Source organism: Mustelus asterias, chromosome 14 (assembly GCF_964213995.1).
Source record: "Mustelus asterias chromosome 14, sMusAst1.hap1.1, whole genome shotgun sequence".
In the NCBI taxonomy this organism is placed as follows: domain Eukaryota; kingdom Metazoa; phylum Chordata; class Chondrichthyes; order Carcharhiniformes; family Triakidae; genus Mustelus; species Mustelus asterias.
The window spans coordinates 17,114,784-17,132,664 of NC_135814.1; the positions used below are offsets into that span (position 1 = coordinate 17,114,784).

Sequence of the window (17,881 nt, forward strand, 5' to 3'; positions counted from 1 at the left end):
ACACTGACCATTCCTATTTAAACAAACAAAATTAACTCCAAAATTAATTATGTATTACGAGGTAAGAATTAGGGACTTGAACCCTGATTATAAATGGAGGATCCAATCACATTTTTAAATCCTCTGCATGAATTCGACATTCCAGGAAGTTGAGTGCTCTCAAAATCTAAAACTCAAAAGCATATCACACGCAGCACTGCAGCAGAGACCAGGCTGAGAGAACAGAGAGAGAGAGTTACGCTGTGATATATGGCTTCTGCTATTCTAATTAATTTGTGTTTGGATTTAATCCCTGCAGGGATATGGAAATCCTATGATATGGTTGGAGGGACGCAGAAATGCCTTCTTGTGAGGGAGGGAAAAAAAGATTTTTTTTTCCTTGGGTAATTCTTTGAATGAAGCCATTCAAGAAGTCTGCAGCAACCTAACCTCAATGAACTTGAATCCCTCGACCAGCTGTGGCCCGTCAGTCAGCGAACAGGCCCGGGCACACAATAGAGGAAGTGCTGTCAACCGTGGGCACATTTAATAACTCCACTTGGGCTGTTTAGTTGGCTGGGGGGGTAGTGGTAGGATTGCAGAGGGGGGGGGGGGGGGCGGCGGGGGGGGGGGGGATAGTGCTGTCCAATGGTTTTCATCCTCCTCCTATTATTTGATCCTTGCAGTGTACTGATTGTCTAATTATTTCCTTCGCTGTGGTCACTGATGACCAAAGCTGACCAGAACCTTCAGTCATTTATCAAATGATTGATGTTGCATTTGCAAATGTCTTACGGGAGCTATCAGATAACATGAACAATGAAGAAGCAGATTAAAAATAGATGTGGTCGTCCTTTACTTCAATATTCAAAGTAGCCAATATCTAACTACTTGAAGAATTGGAACCGAGCTACAGAATATTAAGCTTATATTTCTTCAGAGTTACTTATTCCATTAAAAGGAAGTAATTTTAAGGAAAGATTAACTTCTTTACTTAAGCTTTAGAGAAGTGCTGTTGGGTAAACTGTTCTGCAAGGTATTTTTAAAGATTAGGAGTGTATTTTGATCTTATTGATACACAATATCAATCTAACACCAATATTCATGACACCAGTGACAGCAATTAATTTCCTCATTTTGTATGACTGGATTTAAAACAGTAAGACAGAACTAACATTCATATCATGCTTTTTACAACCTCAGTCAGTGAAATATACTCGGAGTCTAGTAATTTGGAGTCTAGAATTTTTGCTGTAGATCTATCGAATCCCTTCAGTGCAGGGGGAGGCCATTCGGCCCATCGAGCCTGCACTGACAACAATCCCACCCATGCCCTATCCCCGTAACCCACGTATCTACCCTGCTACTAAGGAGCAATTTAGCATGGCCAATCCACCTAACCCGCACACATTTGGGGTGTGGGAGGAAACCGGAGCACCCGGACGAAACCCACGCAGACAATGTGCAAACTCCACACAGACAGTGACCTGAGGCTGGAATTGAACCCGGGTCTCTGGCGCTGTGAGGCAGCAGTGCTAACCACTGTGCCACCCCATAAATCCATCTATATATTTGATTTAAAACCTATGGGCACTTCTCACCAACAATCACGGTACACGTATAAATCTGATCATTTTGTACAGTGTACCTTTATGTGTCAAACAGATTCAGAATAATGATGGTTTTCAATTAACAAAGGGTGATAGTTACAGGTGGAAAATTTAGTGACTTCGCCTATCAGGCAACATATCACAGCATTTAAAATAATTCCTTGTGACTCTGAGACATTTCTGGGAGTTATAAGGTGCTGAAAAACACAAATCTTTCATCCTCACAGCATTCTTCTTGAAAATTGTGTTTTTTTTAAAAATAGGGTAATCTTGTTTCAAGACATTACGCGCGTGATGTTGGGTCGTTTTCACAGTCTGTGAAATGAATAAGGGGAGTTTGTCGACACGCGAGCTTCTAACTATGATAACAATACCAAAAAAAAGATGCAAGATCATTTTTATTACAGCAAAGTCTGATTAAACCATCAACAAAAAAAACCTGCGGGATCCTAATAACTATTCCGTGTGTCTTTAAAATTCCACAATTAAGCAGCTACAGGCAGCCTACCAGAGGTATGATCATAGCAAAGAACAGGATAGATTAAATTTATACCTTTCAATAAATGGAAATTATGCGAAGGCTAAAGTGCTTTATTCGAAACACTAAGTGTGGTTTACTTGCAATTCCTAAGAGGTGTAGGCAATGCCATTTTGACAAACAGGGACAGCAACTCTTTAATCAGTAATACAGACTGAATCCATACATTTAATCTACTGCACATTGAAATGTTACAGCTCCTTTATCCCAGGACTTGTAAATGTCAATGCACGACTGTTAACATTATACATTTCATTAATAGCTCTTTTGAATGTTCTATTTGGCAGATGAGAACAAATATTTCACAGTAAGGTGAAGAAAGAGGAGCGTCCTTACTTATAATAAAGGTAGGTGAAATTAGAATCCACTTTCCATTTCTTTTCAATTATTACCAATTATTTCAGATTAATTCAGGTTGGAGGCACGGTGGCACAATGGTTAGCAATGCTGCCTCAAAGTGCCAGGGACCCGGGCTTGATTCCCGGCTCGGGTCACTGTCTGTGCGGCGTCTGCCCGTTCTCCCCGTGTCTGCGTGGGTTTCCTCCGGGTGCTCCGGTTTCCTCCTGCAGGCTGAAAGATGTGCTGGTTAGATGAATTGGCCGTGCTAAATTCTCCCTCAGTGTGCCCGAACGGGCGCCGGAGTGTACCGACTAGAGGGTTTTCACAGTAACTTCATTGCAGTGTTAATGTAAGCCTCCTTATGACTAATAAATAAGCTAAGAAAAAAGATGACAGCGCTTTTCATCTCCATTTTTCTATCTCTGGATATTCTTTCACGCTGCTGAAATTATGGGCTGCGTTTCACGTGCCCCTCCGGGGTATGTTTTCAGCGGTGGAGGGGGAGGAGGCATGTAAAATGGGCATGTAAAATGGCCGCCACCTTCCCATCCACCCCTGAGCTCACCCCCATAATACAGGGAGTGGTCAGGCACCAATATTGGCAGCCTATCCATCATATTTATGTAGATAATTAAGGGTTAATTAGGCTTGTTACCAAGCTAGCCGATCCAATAATATGTTGCCCACGCCATGAGATGGTTGGAGCTGACAGATGGGGGAGTGGACAACTCAATTTTTCTTAAAATTTCTTTAAAGGGATGTTCTATCTTCAAGGGCTGCCCCTTGTGGATTGGGGGAATGCCCCCCTGCAAGGTAAAAAGCCCTCTTCCTACCCATCTGCTGCCTTAACCCCATCCCCTCAACCTCCTGCCCGAGACCTTAGCTGTTTCCGGAGTGCATGGACATTCTTCTTCTTACTCACTGCAGTCCCGACAGTGTCCACTAATGCGCTCTTGGCTCTGGGTGGGCCTGATGGGGATGCCGGCCAATCTGGTTGGCTGGCAGTTCCCTGAGGGCAGAAGCTCCTCCCCAGTGAGAGGCCGAAGTCGCATGTTGGCCCTTTTTAGGCTGCCCACAGCGCTTTATGCCTACAGAATGAACCGGCATGGAACAAGTCGGCTCCATGCCGAGTTTGGACTTTGGGGACAGTGAAGTTGAGGAAGAGACTTCAGAATACCGCTCCACAGATCTATCTATTGGTCAAATCCTGTGCCGACATCATGTCATTTGGTCCATTTCCTGACCTCAACCTGCCCTACATCTATAATGACCTCCCACCCAATGGCTCAGCCTGGATACTTTGGATGTCCAAACCTGGTTTCCTGTACGCCACTTGACGACCCTGCCCGTGCATGTATCTGAGTCTCAGTGTCTTGTTGGGAGAAAGAGGACACCAACTGAAGTCAGCTTTGAATAACATTTCAGGAGCATGTGCTTCTGGTGAGATTAAATAAAGGCGAACCCATGACTGTGCAAATAGTTCACAGGTGACTAGAAGAGGGTGTGACTCAATAGCTCCTCTTATTCCATGCTTTCATATAACTGTCCATGGAGTTCAGTGTGCAATTTCCTGAGTTCTTATAAAACAGCAGAATCTCCAATATCTGGGTGTGTTGCATCATCCTGATTATTCATCTAGAATCTTTGCATGACTAAACCTTGACCAGAATTTTACTCCCTCACCTGCCCCAGAATCGGGGAGGGCGAGGCTCGCAGAACCGAAATCTCTGTTGGCTTCGGGCTGGATTTTATGATCTCGCCTCAGCGAGGTCGTAAAATCCCACCCCTTGTGTCTGACATTCTCTTCTTGCCCAGTTTCCACTTTTCTGAAGCCATGTTATTATGTTGTTCCTTACTTTTGCACTTGCCTTCATTCCCATGCCCCACGATAGACAACATTTCTCAGACACTCCTTGATGCGATTAAATGTGGTCAAGATGATTTGTCCACAGGGGTTGGTAAAACTCAATCGTGGACTGGTTTGGCAGAATGGGTGCCTTCCTGTATTCCAAATCCTGAAAGTCACTATACTTCAAAAACCATTTTATTGATTGGAAAGTGCTTTGGAACATCCTGAGGTTGCGAAAGGCGCTATATAAACACATTGTTGCCTTTCCTTCTTTCTCAATTTAGTCCTCTCTTTCTCTTACTCTCTCCCTCTCTTAATTCTCTCTCACTCTTTGTCTCTCCCTCTGTCTCACCAGACAGAGCAGTTTCCATTATGGTAGGAATGGCATTCTACTCTATAAATAAAAATGGTGATCATATTGCTGATGACAAACATAATTCTGGATATAATTTTGATTAAAACATTTACCAAATTCCACCAACCTATCACAGTTGAGTGCTCAATGCAGTTTGCAAAGGTTGGTTTGAATCCCATCAGTAGAATTCCACATCTTTGGGGCAGTTCATCAGTAAAGAGCTTATATACCTAAAGCTTAATGGAAGCTTAAAACAAAGCTGTGCACAGTGCCACAGTGCTAACCACTGCTGCCTCACAGCACCAGGGACCCGGGTTGAATTCCGGCCTCGGGTTACTGTCTGCGTGGAGTTTGCATGTTCTCCCCCGTGTTCGAGGTTTCCTCCGGGTGCTCTGGTTTTCTCCCACAGTCTAAAGATGTGCGGGTTAGGTTGATTGGCCATGTTAAAATTGTCCCTTAATGTCAGGGGAACTAGCAGGGTAAATACGTGGGGTTACGGGGATAAGGCCTGGGTGGGATTGTTGTTGGTGCAGGATCGATGGGCTGAATGGTCTCCTTCTGCACTGTCGGGATTCTATGAAAAGCAGCGACATAGGATTCCGGAAGCAGATCTACAGATATGATCGGAATATTCTAACATTTTAAAAAATATGATAGCCTGTCATTTATTTTTGTTTTGTTTCTGGAATTTGTCAATAATGAGATGATCTGCCACAAACTTTGATCCAAACATTAGGCATTTGAAGGTGTATTATGGTACCCAGGTATCAGTGCCGTTTCTGCATCTAAGACTTGGAACCATGCCTGGGCCCTGACTCATGTCACTCTCAGAACCCAGTAGGAGATTGAACCAACATCAGCGGCCAATAAACTTCTCCCTTCTCATTCTCAGACTCTGCTCCAAAAGAAAAGTTTCAAAACTCATCCCATTTGGATTGTGGTTTCTGGTCAGGTAGCAAGCTTTGAGTCCAAAAGCAGATCAGTTCATGGGGCACTGCAGCTTCAGAGTCCACAGTTCATTCAGATGTGACAGGTGGTTCAAATGTAATTCGTAACTAAGGAGTAAAGAAAATAATCAGAGATGCTGCCTTTTGGGTGAGATGTTAAAACTCCTTCATGTTGATGCCCCGAACAGTACCTACCTTTCAACCAACATCATGAAAATAGATAAACTGGCACAGTAAACTTTGTATCAACCAGCACTCCAAACAACCAAAATTCTCAGCTATTTCTCTGATATTTCCCTTAATGTGGGTCATCACTTTACCAAGCAGAAGCTTTTACAAAGTTAAGCGGAACCCGGACCTGTATTACCTTATATTTCAATTTATGTTTTAATGTACTGTCAGAAGATTAGAAGTAAAAGGAATCCTGTTCATAACTTGCATATTAGTTCATACTACAAGCATTGCACTCTATTGCTTTGGTAAATGGAACCTGGTATCCAGCATTGTTGATCAACCAGCATCAGCCATTCCCTTGTGCCTGCCAGGTAATAGATTTTACTGAACGTTGCTGTTTATTGGTCTATAGTGTTCAGGTATATTTAGGTGAAAATGAGTCAATTGACATGACACTAACATTACGATGTATTATCCCTCGACTTTGCTTTCCTGCAGGGTTCTACATAGATCCAAATACAGGGACAGCACGGTGGCACAGTGGTTAGCATTGCTGCCTCACCGCGCCAAGGACCCGGGTTCAATTCCGGCCTTGGGTCACTGCCTGTGTGGAGTTTGCACATTCTCCCCATGTCTGCATGGGTTTCCTCCAGGTGCTCCGGTTTCCTTACACAATCCAAAGATGTGCGGGTTAGGTGGATTGGCCATGATAAATTTCCTCTTAGTGTCGGGGGATTAACCGGGTAATTAAGTGCGGTTATGGGGATAGGGCCTGGGTGGGATTGTTGTTGGTGCAGGCTTGATGGGCCAAATGGCCTCCTTCTGCACTGTGGGGCTTCTATGATTCTATGAATTGTTTCAAAAGCTAACAAATTAGGTCCATAGGAATTCAGAGTGAGAGTAGGCAATTCAGCCCTTCGAGCCTGTTCCGCCATTCTATATGACCATGACTGATCTCCATCTCATCCTAACTCCACTTCCCCGCCTTTTCCCCATTGCCCTTTATCCCGCTTTTAATCAAATATCCATCTATCTCTTTCTTGAATCCATTGATTGATTCTGCATCCACTGCACTCTGGCCAGTGAGTTCCATAGATTCACAACACTCTGTGAGACGTAGCTCCTCCTTAACGCTGTCTTGAACCTCCCCCCTCTTACTCTACAACTATGACTTCTTGTCCTAGGCTGTTCTGGAAGGGGGAACATTTGGTTAGCATTTACTTTATCAATCTCGTTGCGTATTTTATATACCTCAATCAAATCCCCCCTCATTCTTCTGTACTCCAGCAAGTACAAGCGCAAGCTACTCAACCGCTCCTCATACGACAGCCCCTTCAAACCTGGAATCAACCTAACAAACCTTCAGAAACAGTTGGGTGGCAGCATAGTTTTGTTTTAAAAGGGCGACCAGCAGTTATCGAGTGCTTTCCACCACCTCAGTATGTACCGAAGTATTTTAGGTCCAATGAGTGCTTTTTATGTCAGAGTCATCGTTATCATGTGGGCTGCAATCTTGCACACAGCCAAGTAGCACAAATAGAAAACTGCTAATGACCAGATAATCTATATTCTTGTGTGTTGACTGAGGGATTAGTATTGGCCAGAACATTGGATAGAACAGCCCAGCTTCTTCTTCAGAATAATGACTTGTACCCCCGCCTGAGAACTTAGACGGGACCTACGTATACTACCTCGCCCAAAAGATGGCAGCTCCTCCTGTTCAGCATTCCCTCAGTGGGACTGGGAATTTGTGCTCAACCTCCTGGAGTGGAGTCTCTATTTACAGTAAAATAAATATCTGGAACTGAGTAGGGGGCATTGGGAAATTTACGGCTTGCTGCAGGTTTGTATGGGAAGTTTTCCTGAGATCATCAAGCAGGTCACCAAAAACGCAAAGGACCAATGTATGGTCTGTAAACTGATACGATCCTCATGTTTTAAGAGAGCCAAGTGCTGGAACGGTTTTAATTGAGTTTTTCCCTGGTGAAGTTTGGCCAGAGTAATAATAAAAAGTATGAGTGCCAAGTAAAACAATTGACGCACTCAGAAAACCAAGATCAGGACTTTAAGCTGCAGCGGGGAAAAGAAAAAGACCTGGAATCTGTATGGGAATTGAGAGGGTTCGATGGTGAATGTTCATCACTGATGATCATTACTCCCTCTGGACCTGACCCGCAATTTCAGGCTATCAGGCACACTCAGAGATAAGTGCAGAAATCCTGATGTTGTGGTGACACAGTGGTTAGCACTGCTGCCTCACAGCACCAGGGGCCTGGGTTCAATTCCGGCCTCGGTTGACTGCGTGGAGTTTGATGTGGAGATGCCGGCGTTGGACTGGGGTGGGGCGCAGTTAGAAGTCTCACAACACCAGGTTAAAGTCCAACAAGTTTATTTGGAATCACGAGCTTTTGGAGCGCTGCTCCTTCATCAGGTGAGACTCAAAATCTCGTGATTCCACATAAACCTTGTAATAACTCCACGGAGGCAAAAGTCCCATCACCAAGTTACTTTATTTACACCACACATCTGTACACAGCCAGCTCTCCAGTTGCTCCCTGCTGAATGCAGGCTGGGAGTCTGACACACCTGCTTTAAATAGGGAGCGTGAGGCTCCCTGATTTAACCATCAATTAGGACTCATCAGGTAGTTCATACTCTAGCAAGCCTGGCTGAAGTCATCACAAACCTGTTGGACTTTAACCTGGTGTTGGGAGACTTCTTACTGTGCGTGGAGTTCTCCCCTTGTCTGCGTGGGTTTTCTCTGGGTGCTCCAGTTTCCTCCCACAGTCCAAAGATGTGCAGATTAGGTTGATTGGTCATGCTAAATTGCCCATTAGTGTCAGGGGGTGTAGCAGGATAAATATGTGGGGTTAAGGGGATAGGGCCTAGTTGTGATTGTTGTCAGTGCAGATGGCCTCCTCCCTCACTGCAGTGATTCTATGACTCAGGTTTCTAATAGAGACTGCACCGTGAATTCCCCCCAATGCCCCAATCACCCCAACCCTCAGAAGCAGCAAACATTGAAATCCGCAAAATCCTCAGCTTTTCTACTCTGACATTCGCTATTACATATCCCGTAAATGGTTACCCCCTTGTCCAATGAGGTGCAATTGGGTTTTTAATGGTGAATTTGATGAACAATGGAAAATAATTTTATATCCGTGTCAGTGTTGTTAAATGATTTATCAGTAAATTTTATTAATATCCTTTGTTTAAAAGTTTTTTTTCCCCAGGGTATTTTAGCTTCTACCTTCACCCCTTTTTTCTTTAAATAAATAATATGGCCTCAGAATAAAAACCTGTCTGTCAGCTTTATTCAGTTGGTAACACTCTTGTCTCAGATTCAAAAGGTTACGGATTAAAAGCCTCACATCAGGATTTGAGCACATTATCCAGGCAGATAATGCCAGACTGGCAGTCAGTGTAGTACTGAAGGGAGTGTTATATTCCTGGAGGCACTGTCCCCGAGATCAAACGTTAAACTGTGAGTCCTGCACTGATGGACATTAAAGATCCCTTGGTTTTATTTGAAAGAGAGCAGCAAATTTCTCCCAGAGTCCTGAACAATATCTCTCTCTTAGCCATCGTCATCAAAAAAAAAGCAGATAAACTGGAGATATAACTGACAGCCGCCCCCCCCCTTACGAGAGCAATGCAGGCTGATTCTTCCTGTAATTGGAAAATGAAACAATTCTGCTTTTAAACTTAAAAATAAAACACTTCATTGGCTGGGAAGTGCTTTGGGACGTTTTGAGGCTATGAAAGGCACTATTTCAATGCAAATTCTTTCTACCCTGGCTTTGTAATCTCACCGAGGCTGACGTGTTATCAGTGCAGAGTTTCTGCTCTATGGCCGCAATTACTGCACCCCGAAAAAAGTCATCCATTTCATCATGCATAAAGACATTTCAATTATGTAATGAGGGACCACAGAAATGATTCCTTACATTGGTCTTTCTCTGGCTGGGTCCGAGTGCAAATGACACCAGAGCCACTCTCACCTTTGAAATGAAATCGGAAGGAAGACTTTTTTTTGAAAACCGTTATTGAATGTGACAAAACGTTCTTTAGGACAAGTAATTAAAACTATTAATCATTGTTAGGAGCTTCAGGGATCGGGAAACATTACCTGTAAACGGACACCACTGGTGACAGGGCGCATCTAGAGAGGAACGTGTGTTGGAAATAAAAGGGCCCTTTTAGCGGCCATTTGTGTTGGTTCCCGTAGCAAGACATTAAACTTGGATCCAGCACCAGCTTTAACCTTTTCTCACAGCAGCTTTTTGAATGGTCCTACCTTATATTAAGTTGATCTTTCTCTGCACCCTAGCGACGACTGTTTCTGCACCCTCTCCCTTCCTTTTCTATGGACGATATGTTTTGTGGGTAAAGCGCGCAAGAAACAATACTTCTCACTGTATACTGATACATGTGACAACAATAAATCAAATCACCTTTGGTAATTGCAGTTACAAAAAGACAAATCGTGGGTTCATATATATATATATTTTTATATAAATATATTTCTGAACCCCTCCTCCACTTTCTCTTCTAGACAGACTGTAGTGTCTAATTTTGCTGGAAGTTTAAGGACAAGTCAAGTCTTATGCATTCTCCACATGTTTCAGCATGTGTCCGATCTAATCATCAAAATTATACAGACAGTCTGTGTGTAGGCTTTTATGTGTATTCATAGGTGGTACTTTTTTAGCTTCTGTCTTGGATTGAAACGGATAGCTCACTCGGATATGTATTTGCACTTCAGCGGCAGAATGTTTTATTCTGAATATTCATTTAATAATTCAATTTAAATACAATTTGATACTCCCTTTGAGCAAACCAGCAAGGCAGACAGAATAATATATTTATGGAGTGACTTTCACAACCTCACAATGTCTCAAAGCACTTAGCAACCAAGAAAGTGACTGTTGTAGGTGTTTGAAATGCGGTTTGCGCACGGTAAGATCCCATGGGCAGCAATAAAGTAAATTGTCCGGATCCTCGGTTTAAGGTTTTGGTTGAGGGATAAATATCGCCCAGGACACCAAGAGAATTCTTCATGTAGTTCCCACGGGATCTTTCATCTTGAACCTGAGGATGTGGATGCCTTTTTTTTAAGGCAAGGATAGATACATTTTTGAACAGTAAAGGAATTAAGGGTTATGGTGAGCGGGCGGGTAAGTGGAGCTGAGTTCCTGAAAAGATCAGCCATGATCTTATTGAATGGCGGAGCAGGCTTGAGGGGCCAGATGGCCTACTCCTGCTCCTAGTTCTTATGTTCTTATGTAGATAGGGCCTTGGTTTCAGGTCTGCTTTGAAAGTTGCCACTCCTGACAATGCGGCAGTTTGGTCACCTGTTCATCTTTGTGTTCACTGAAGCATTATAAACTAGAATGATCAAAGTGTGTTTTCTATTTTTTAATCTTATGTTTCCTCATTTGGCAAAACCTGGCAGTTAAAGGAATTGTGCATACTCACTCATTTGTGATTGTTAGAAAGACAACTCTTTGAGCTTTACTTATCAGATACTGAAAGTGTTGTGTTTTTCCAAGATTCACCATGATTCCAGTGTCTGTGGTATAAATGGAAAGTCAACATTGATTTTGCACAATGTACAAAATGATTATTACCCATATGTAGGGGTGGCACGGTGGCACAGTGGTTAGCACTGCTGCCTCACAGCGCCAGCAACCCAGGTTCAATTCTAGCCTTGGGGACTGTCTGTGGAGTTTGCACATTCTCCCTGTTTCTGTGTGGGGCTCCTCCAGTTTCCTTCCACAGTCCAAAGATGTGTGGGTTAGGTGGATAGGCCATGATAAATTGTCCTTTAGTGTCCCAAGATGTGTTGGTCCAGGGGGCTTAGCCAGGATAAATGCATTGGGGGGGGGGGGCGCGCGCCTGGGTAAGATGCTCTGTCGGAGAGTCGGTGCAGACTCGATGGGCTGAATTGCCTCCTTCTGCACTGTATGGATTGTATGATTCTATATTGTCCTATAGAATTAAAGGAATATTACAGTTTGAGCAAATCCTTTTCCAAAACTTCTATTAAGATCCGTGGTATTCCTTATTTTATAGGACACCCGTTTTGCAAATGTAGATATTACATATTACCAGGCTATTGCACCATACTGTATAAAGAGATAAGTTTGGGTATATTTGATTAATATCATGTGTGATATTTTCAAGGAAAAAAGATTTAATTGGTTGATTTTGTGGCTTGGGTTGAACTTCCAGGGATTTCCAACTCTCTTCTGGATTAGTAGCTAATCTGGTGATAGAAATAGTGGATTACCAGTCAAGACGGTAGTTGTGGTAGACTCTTTGTGATTTTCTGTCCACAGAAATGGACTCACATTTACCAAATCAACCCCCAAACACATTGTCGTTGATTCCGTGTAGAAATGACGACTTCTCACCATATGCTTCTCAGTCACCTTGAGAAAGAAAGACCGATCTGAATTTATATAGCCCCTTCTCAGAACATCCCAAACTGCTCTGCAGCCACTAAAATGCTTTTGTGGGGCAGTCACTGTTGTAAAGTAGTAAACACGGCAGCCAGTTTGTGCACTGCAATGTCCCACTGCAATGTCCCACTGCAGCAATGTGATAAAAGTAAAATACTGCGGATGCTGGAATCTGAAACAAAAACAGAAAACGCTGGAAAATCTCAGCAGGTCTGACAGCAAAGAATAGAATCCCTACAGTGCAGAAGGAGGCCATTCAGCTCATCAAGCCTGCACTGACGACAATCTCCTCAGGCCCTATCCTCGTAACCTCACATATTTACCCTGCTAATCCCCCTGACACTAAGGGTCAATCTAGCATGGCCAATCCACCTAACCTGCACATCTTTCGGCTGTAGGAAGAAACCGGAGCACCTGGAGGAAACCCACACAGGCACATGGAGAATGTGCTAACTCCACACAGACAGTCACCCAAGGCTGGAATTGAACGTGGGTCCCTGGTGCTGTGAGGCAGCAGCGCTGACCACTGTACCACCGTGCCACCTGCATCTGTGGGGAGAGAGTAGAACCCACATTTTGAGTCTGGATGATCCAACTCTAATGAAGGGTTTTCCAGACCCGAAACGTTGGCTCTGTTCTCTCTCCACAGATGCTGTCAGACCCGCTGAGATTTTCTGTTTTTGGATGTGATAATGATAATGTTTTCAATGATGTTGGTTGAGGGATAAGTATTGGCATGGACACTGAGGATAACCACCCCCCAAACCACTCCTTGCTCTTCATTGAAATAGTGCCTTGGGGTTTTTACATCTATCTGAGAGACCAGATAAGTCTTTGGTTTAACATTACATCTGAAAGAATGCACCTTTTTTGATTCAATTTGATTTGATTTATTATTGTTACATGTATTGGGTACACGGTGGCACAGTGGTTAGCACTGCTGCCTCACAGCGCCAGGGACCTGGTTCAATTCCTGGCTTGGGTCACTGTCTGTGTGGAGTTTGCACATTCTCCCCGTGTCTGTGAGAGTTTCCTCCGGGTGCTCTGGTTTCCTCCCACAATCCAAAGATGTGTGGGATAGGTGCATTGGCCATGCTAAATTCTCCTCAGTGTACGAACAGGCGCCAGAGTGTGGCGACTAGAGGATTTATCACAGTAACTTCATTGCAGTGTGAATGTAAGCCTACTTGTGACTAATAAATAAACTTTTATATAGAAATAATTAAAATTGGGATACAGTGAAAAGGATTATTTCTTGCAAGCTATACAGACAAAGCATATCGTTCATAGAATACATAGAGAGTACATAGGGGAAAAGGAAAGGAGAGGGTGCAGAATGTAATGTTACAGTCATAGCCAGGGTGTAGAAAAAAATCAGCCTAATATATGGAAGAAGGTGGAAGAGAGTATATCCAGGGTGTGTGGAGTCCTTGATTATGCTGGCTTCTTTTCCGAGGCAGCAGGAAGTGTGGACAGAGGCTGGTTTGCGTGATGGACTGGGCTACATTCACCATTTGGAATTTCTTGCGGTCTTGGTCAGAGCAGGAGCCATACCAAGCTGTCTGCTAGCATTCCTTGATCACTGCACTGCAGTGTCAGCCTGTACTATGTGCTCAAGTCTCTTCAGTGGGCCGTGCGCACAACCTTTGAGCTCAGAGGCCAGGGAAGGAGCATTGAGCTCTGATTGACACTTTTATATTGTAAGGAACTGCTTCGAGTGGAAACTTTGCTATTGTCTTGGCCAGCAGTGCTGGGAAAGTTGTCACATTCGGATTGGGGATGGTGGGGGGGGGGGGGGCGGGGGGGGGGGGGCGTGGTTGGAAGGGTTGGTATCAGGTTCCTCATTACTGGAGTCAAAAATTGTGAATCACAACTTAACATTTTCTGACCACTGGACTTCTCCCAGCAGTAGAGGAAGGTTCATAGAGAAATGAGTTGGCTGGTGACCAGAGAAAACAGAAAAGAACATAGTCTGGAGCCATCAGCCATTTATGTTGTTCATCCAGCTCGGCGACCACCATGAAATCAGTGCTTAAGGTGATGAAACTATCAGTGGAAGCAATGTCGAACCATGGGCGTGCGATCAATCAGCCTTCCAGGCCCTATCTGTGAGAGTCAGCTCCTTGACATTACGCAATGTCCCACCCAAGACATCGTTGGCAAAAGGAACCCCGACCTAGTTTCACTTCAAAAGAAGTGGCGTTTTTGGATTTTTCTTGGCAGTGGAGCTGAATGTGCACCCTCTGAACTGCTGCCAACTTCACATTCATAATGTCTGTCATTATAACACTTGTATTTTTAAATGGTGCCAGAATTATTGCAGCGACGCCTCGGGAACAACGAGATGGAACTTTGTAAGCCGGCTTGCCAAGGCCTGGATCATTCATGATGGAGCCTGTCTTCAGAGTGAAGCTAAATTGCTGCTACGTGGATCTCTTTTTTTCAGCTGAATTCAGCTGGCCAATAGGCTGGCGTTCCAACCCAACCAGGCTACAGAGGGGGAAGGAATCAGCAAAGTTTTCCATGACTAGACAGCACTAGGGGCGGCACGGTGGCACAATGGTTAGCACTGCTGCCTCACAGCGCCAGGGAGGTGGGTTCGATTCCTGGCTTGGGTCACTGTCTGTGTGGAGTTTGCACATTCTCCCCGTGTCTGCATGGGTTTCCTCGGGTGCTCTGGTTTCCTCCCACACTCCAAAGATGTGCGTGTTAGGTTAATTGGCCATGCTAAGTTGACCCTAGTGTCAGGGGGGATTAATGGGGTAAATGTGTAAGGTTGCGGGAGTAGGGCTTGGGGAGGATTGTGGTCGGTGCAGACTCGATGGGCTGAATGGCCTCCTTCTGTTCTGTAGGGATTCTATGATTAGACAATTCATATATGTGGCCACTGAATGCAGGGAGAAATAAGGATTAAGAATAAGAGGAATAAGAATGCCCACCTAAGGAAGAACTTGCATTTATATAGTGCCTTTCATCACCTCTGAACATTGTTAAATGCTTCACACCAACGAAAGTAAATATCGCCACAGTCCCAGGTGACCATAGGCAGCTTCTCCCCTTTAAAGAGACACAAACCCCTCTGCATCAACATTTATTTGTGTCCCATAATTTACAAAACTATTCCCTTTTTGCACAAGGCCACTGGAGTGCCCACCTGCATTATGTGCTCAAGTCTATGCAATGGGGTTTCGCTCAGAACGTTCTGTCTTAGAGCTGTGCGTGCCATACATGAGTCAAGGCTGATGTTCACCATATACAGAGGGTGGAACCTTACCAAAAAATGGCAAAGTATTAGGATCATAAATACATAAAGGGCAAAAGAGTAACAAGGGAGAGAGTCGGGCCTCTTAAGGATCAACAAGGTCATCTATATGCGGATCCACAAGAGATGGGTGAGATCCTAAATGAATATTTCTCATCAGTATTTACTGTTGAGAAAAGCATGGATGTTAGGGAACTTGGGGAAATAAATAGTGATGTCTTGAGGAGTATACATATTACAGAGAAGGAGGTGCTGGAAGTCTTAAAGCGCATCAAGGTAGATAAATCCCCGGGACCTGATGAAGTATATCCCAGGACGTTGTGGGAGGCTCGGGAGGAAATTGCGGGTCCCCTAGCCGAGATATTTGAATCATCGATAGTCATGGGTGAGGTGCCTGAAGATTGGAGAGGGGCAAATGTTGTGCCTTTGTTTAAAAAGGGCTACAGGGAAAAGCCTGGGAACTACAGGCCAGTGAGCCTCACATCTGTGGTGGGTAAATTGTTGGAAGGTATTTTGAGAGACAGGATCTACAGGCATTTAGAGATGCAAGAACTGATTAGGGACAGTCAGCATGGCTTTGTGAGTGGAAAATCATGTCTCACAAATTTAATTGAGTTTTTTGAAGGGGTAACCAAGAAGGGAGATGAGGGCAGTGCAGTTGATGTTGTCTACATGGACTTTAGCAAGGCCTTTGACAAGGTACCGCATGGTAGGTTGATGCATAAAGTTAAATCTCACGGGATCCAGGGTGAGGTATATAAATGGATACAAAATTGGCTTCTTGACAGAATGTGGAGATGCCGGCGTTGATCAAGATCGCGTTGCAATTGGAGATAACTTTTTCACTGTCCACTATGCCACCAATCTTGGTGTCATCTGCAAACTTACTAACCATGAACCATAAAACTTACTCACCTGAAGAAGGGGCTTAGAGCTCCGAAAGCTTGTGTGGCTTTTGCTACCAAATAAACCTGTTGGACTTTAACCTGGTGTTGTTAAACCTCTTACTGTTCTTGACAGAAGCCAGAGGGTGGTTGTAGAGAGTTGTTTTTCAAACTGGAGGCCTGTGACCAGCGGTGTGCCTCAGGGATCAGTGCTGGGCCCACTGTTATTTGTCATTTATATTAATGATTTGGATGAGAATATAGGGGGCATGGTTAGTAAGTTTGCAGATGACACCAAGATTGGTGGCATAGTGGACAGTGAAGAAAGTTATCTCCAATTGCAGCGGGATCTTGATCAATTGGGCCAGTGGGCTGTCGAATGGCAGATGGAGTTTAATTTAGACAAATGCGAGGTGATGCATTTTGGTAGATTGAACCAGGGCAGGATTTACTCAGTTAATGGTAGGGCGTTGGGGAGAGTTACAGAACAAAGAGATCTAGGGGGTACATGTTTATAGCTCCTTGAAAGTGGAGTCACAGGTGGACAGAGTGGTGAAGAAGGCATTCAGCATGCTTGGTTTCATCGGTCAGAACATTGAATACAGGAGTTGGGACGTCTTGTTGAAGTTGTACAAGACATTGGTAAGGCCACACTTGGAATACTGTGTGCAATTCTGGTCACCCTATTATAGAAAGGATATTATTAAACTAGAAAGAGTGCAAAAAAGATTTCCTAGGATGCTACCGGGACTTGATGGATTGAGATATAAGGAGAGGCTGAATAGACTGGGACTTTTTTCTCTGGAGCGTAGGAGGCTGAGGGGTGACCTTATAGAGGTCTATAAAATAATGAGGGACATAGACAAGGTAGATCGTCAATATCTTTTCCCAAAGGTAGGGTCTAAAACTAGAGGGCATAGGTTTAAGGTGAGAGGAGAGAGATACAAAAGTGTCCAAAGGGGCAATTTTTTCACACAGAGGGTGGTGAGTGTCTGGAACAAGCTGCCAGAGGTAGTAGTAGAGGCGGGTACAATTTTATCTTTTAAAAAAGCATTTCGACAGTTACATGGGTAAGATGGGTATAGAGGGATATGGGCCAAATGCGGGCAATTGGGATTAGCTTAGGGGTTTCAAAAAAAAGGGCGGCATGGACAAGTTGGGCCGAAGGGCCTGTTTCCATGCTGTAAACCTCTATGACTCTGTGACTCTATCTGAATGAAAACTGGTGTGCTTCTCACTAGAGAATTTGATTTGGTTTGATTTATTATTGTCACATGTATTAGTGTACAGTGAAAAGTATTGTTTCTTGCATGCTATGCAGACAAAGCATACCATACATAGAGAAGGAAAGGAGAGAGTGCAGAATGTAGTGTTACAGTCAAAGCTAAAGTGTAGAGAAAGATCAACTTAATGCAAGATAAGTCCATTCAAACGTCTATGATGGCAGCAGGGAAGAAGCTGTTCTTGAGTTGGTTGGTAT

The 17,881-nt window shown here is 43.9% G+C and overlaps 1 protein-coding gene across 2 annotated transcripts in view; it reads left to right on the forward strand.

Annotated features, from left to right (window-relative positions):
* Positions 1–17,881, forward strand: part of gli2a (GLI family zinc finger 2a) — a 433,016-nt gene that overhangs the window by 63,433 nt on the left and 351,702 nt on the right. For both annotated transcript variants that reach the window (XM_078227922.1, XM_078227923.1), the window contains exon 2: positions 2,415–2,474. The gene's annotated coding sequence lies outside the window, so the exon portion shown is untranslated. The remainder of the gene's footprint in view (positions 1–2,414; positions 2,475–17,881) is intronic.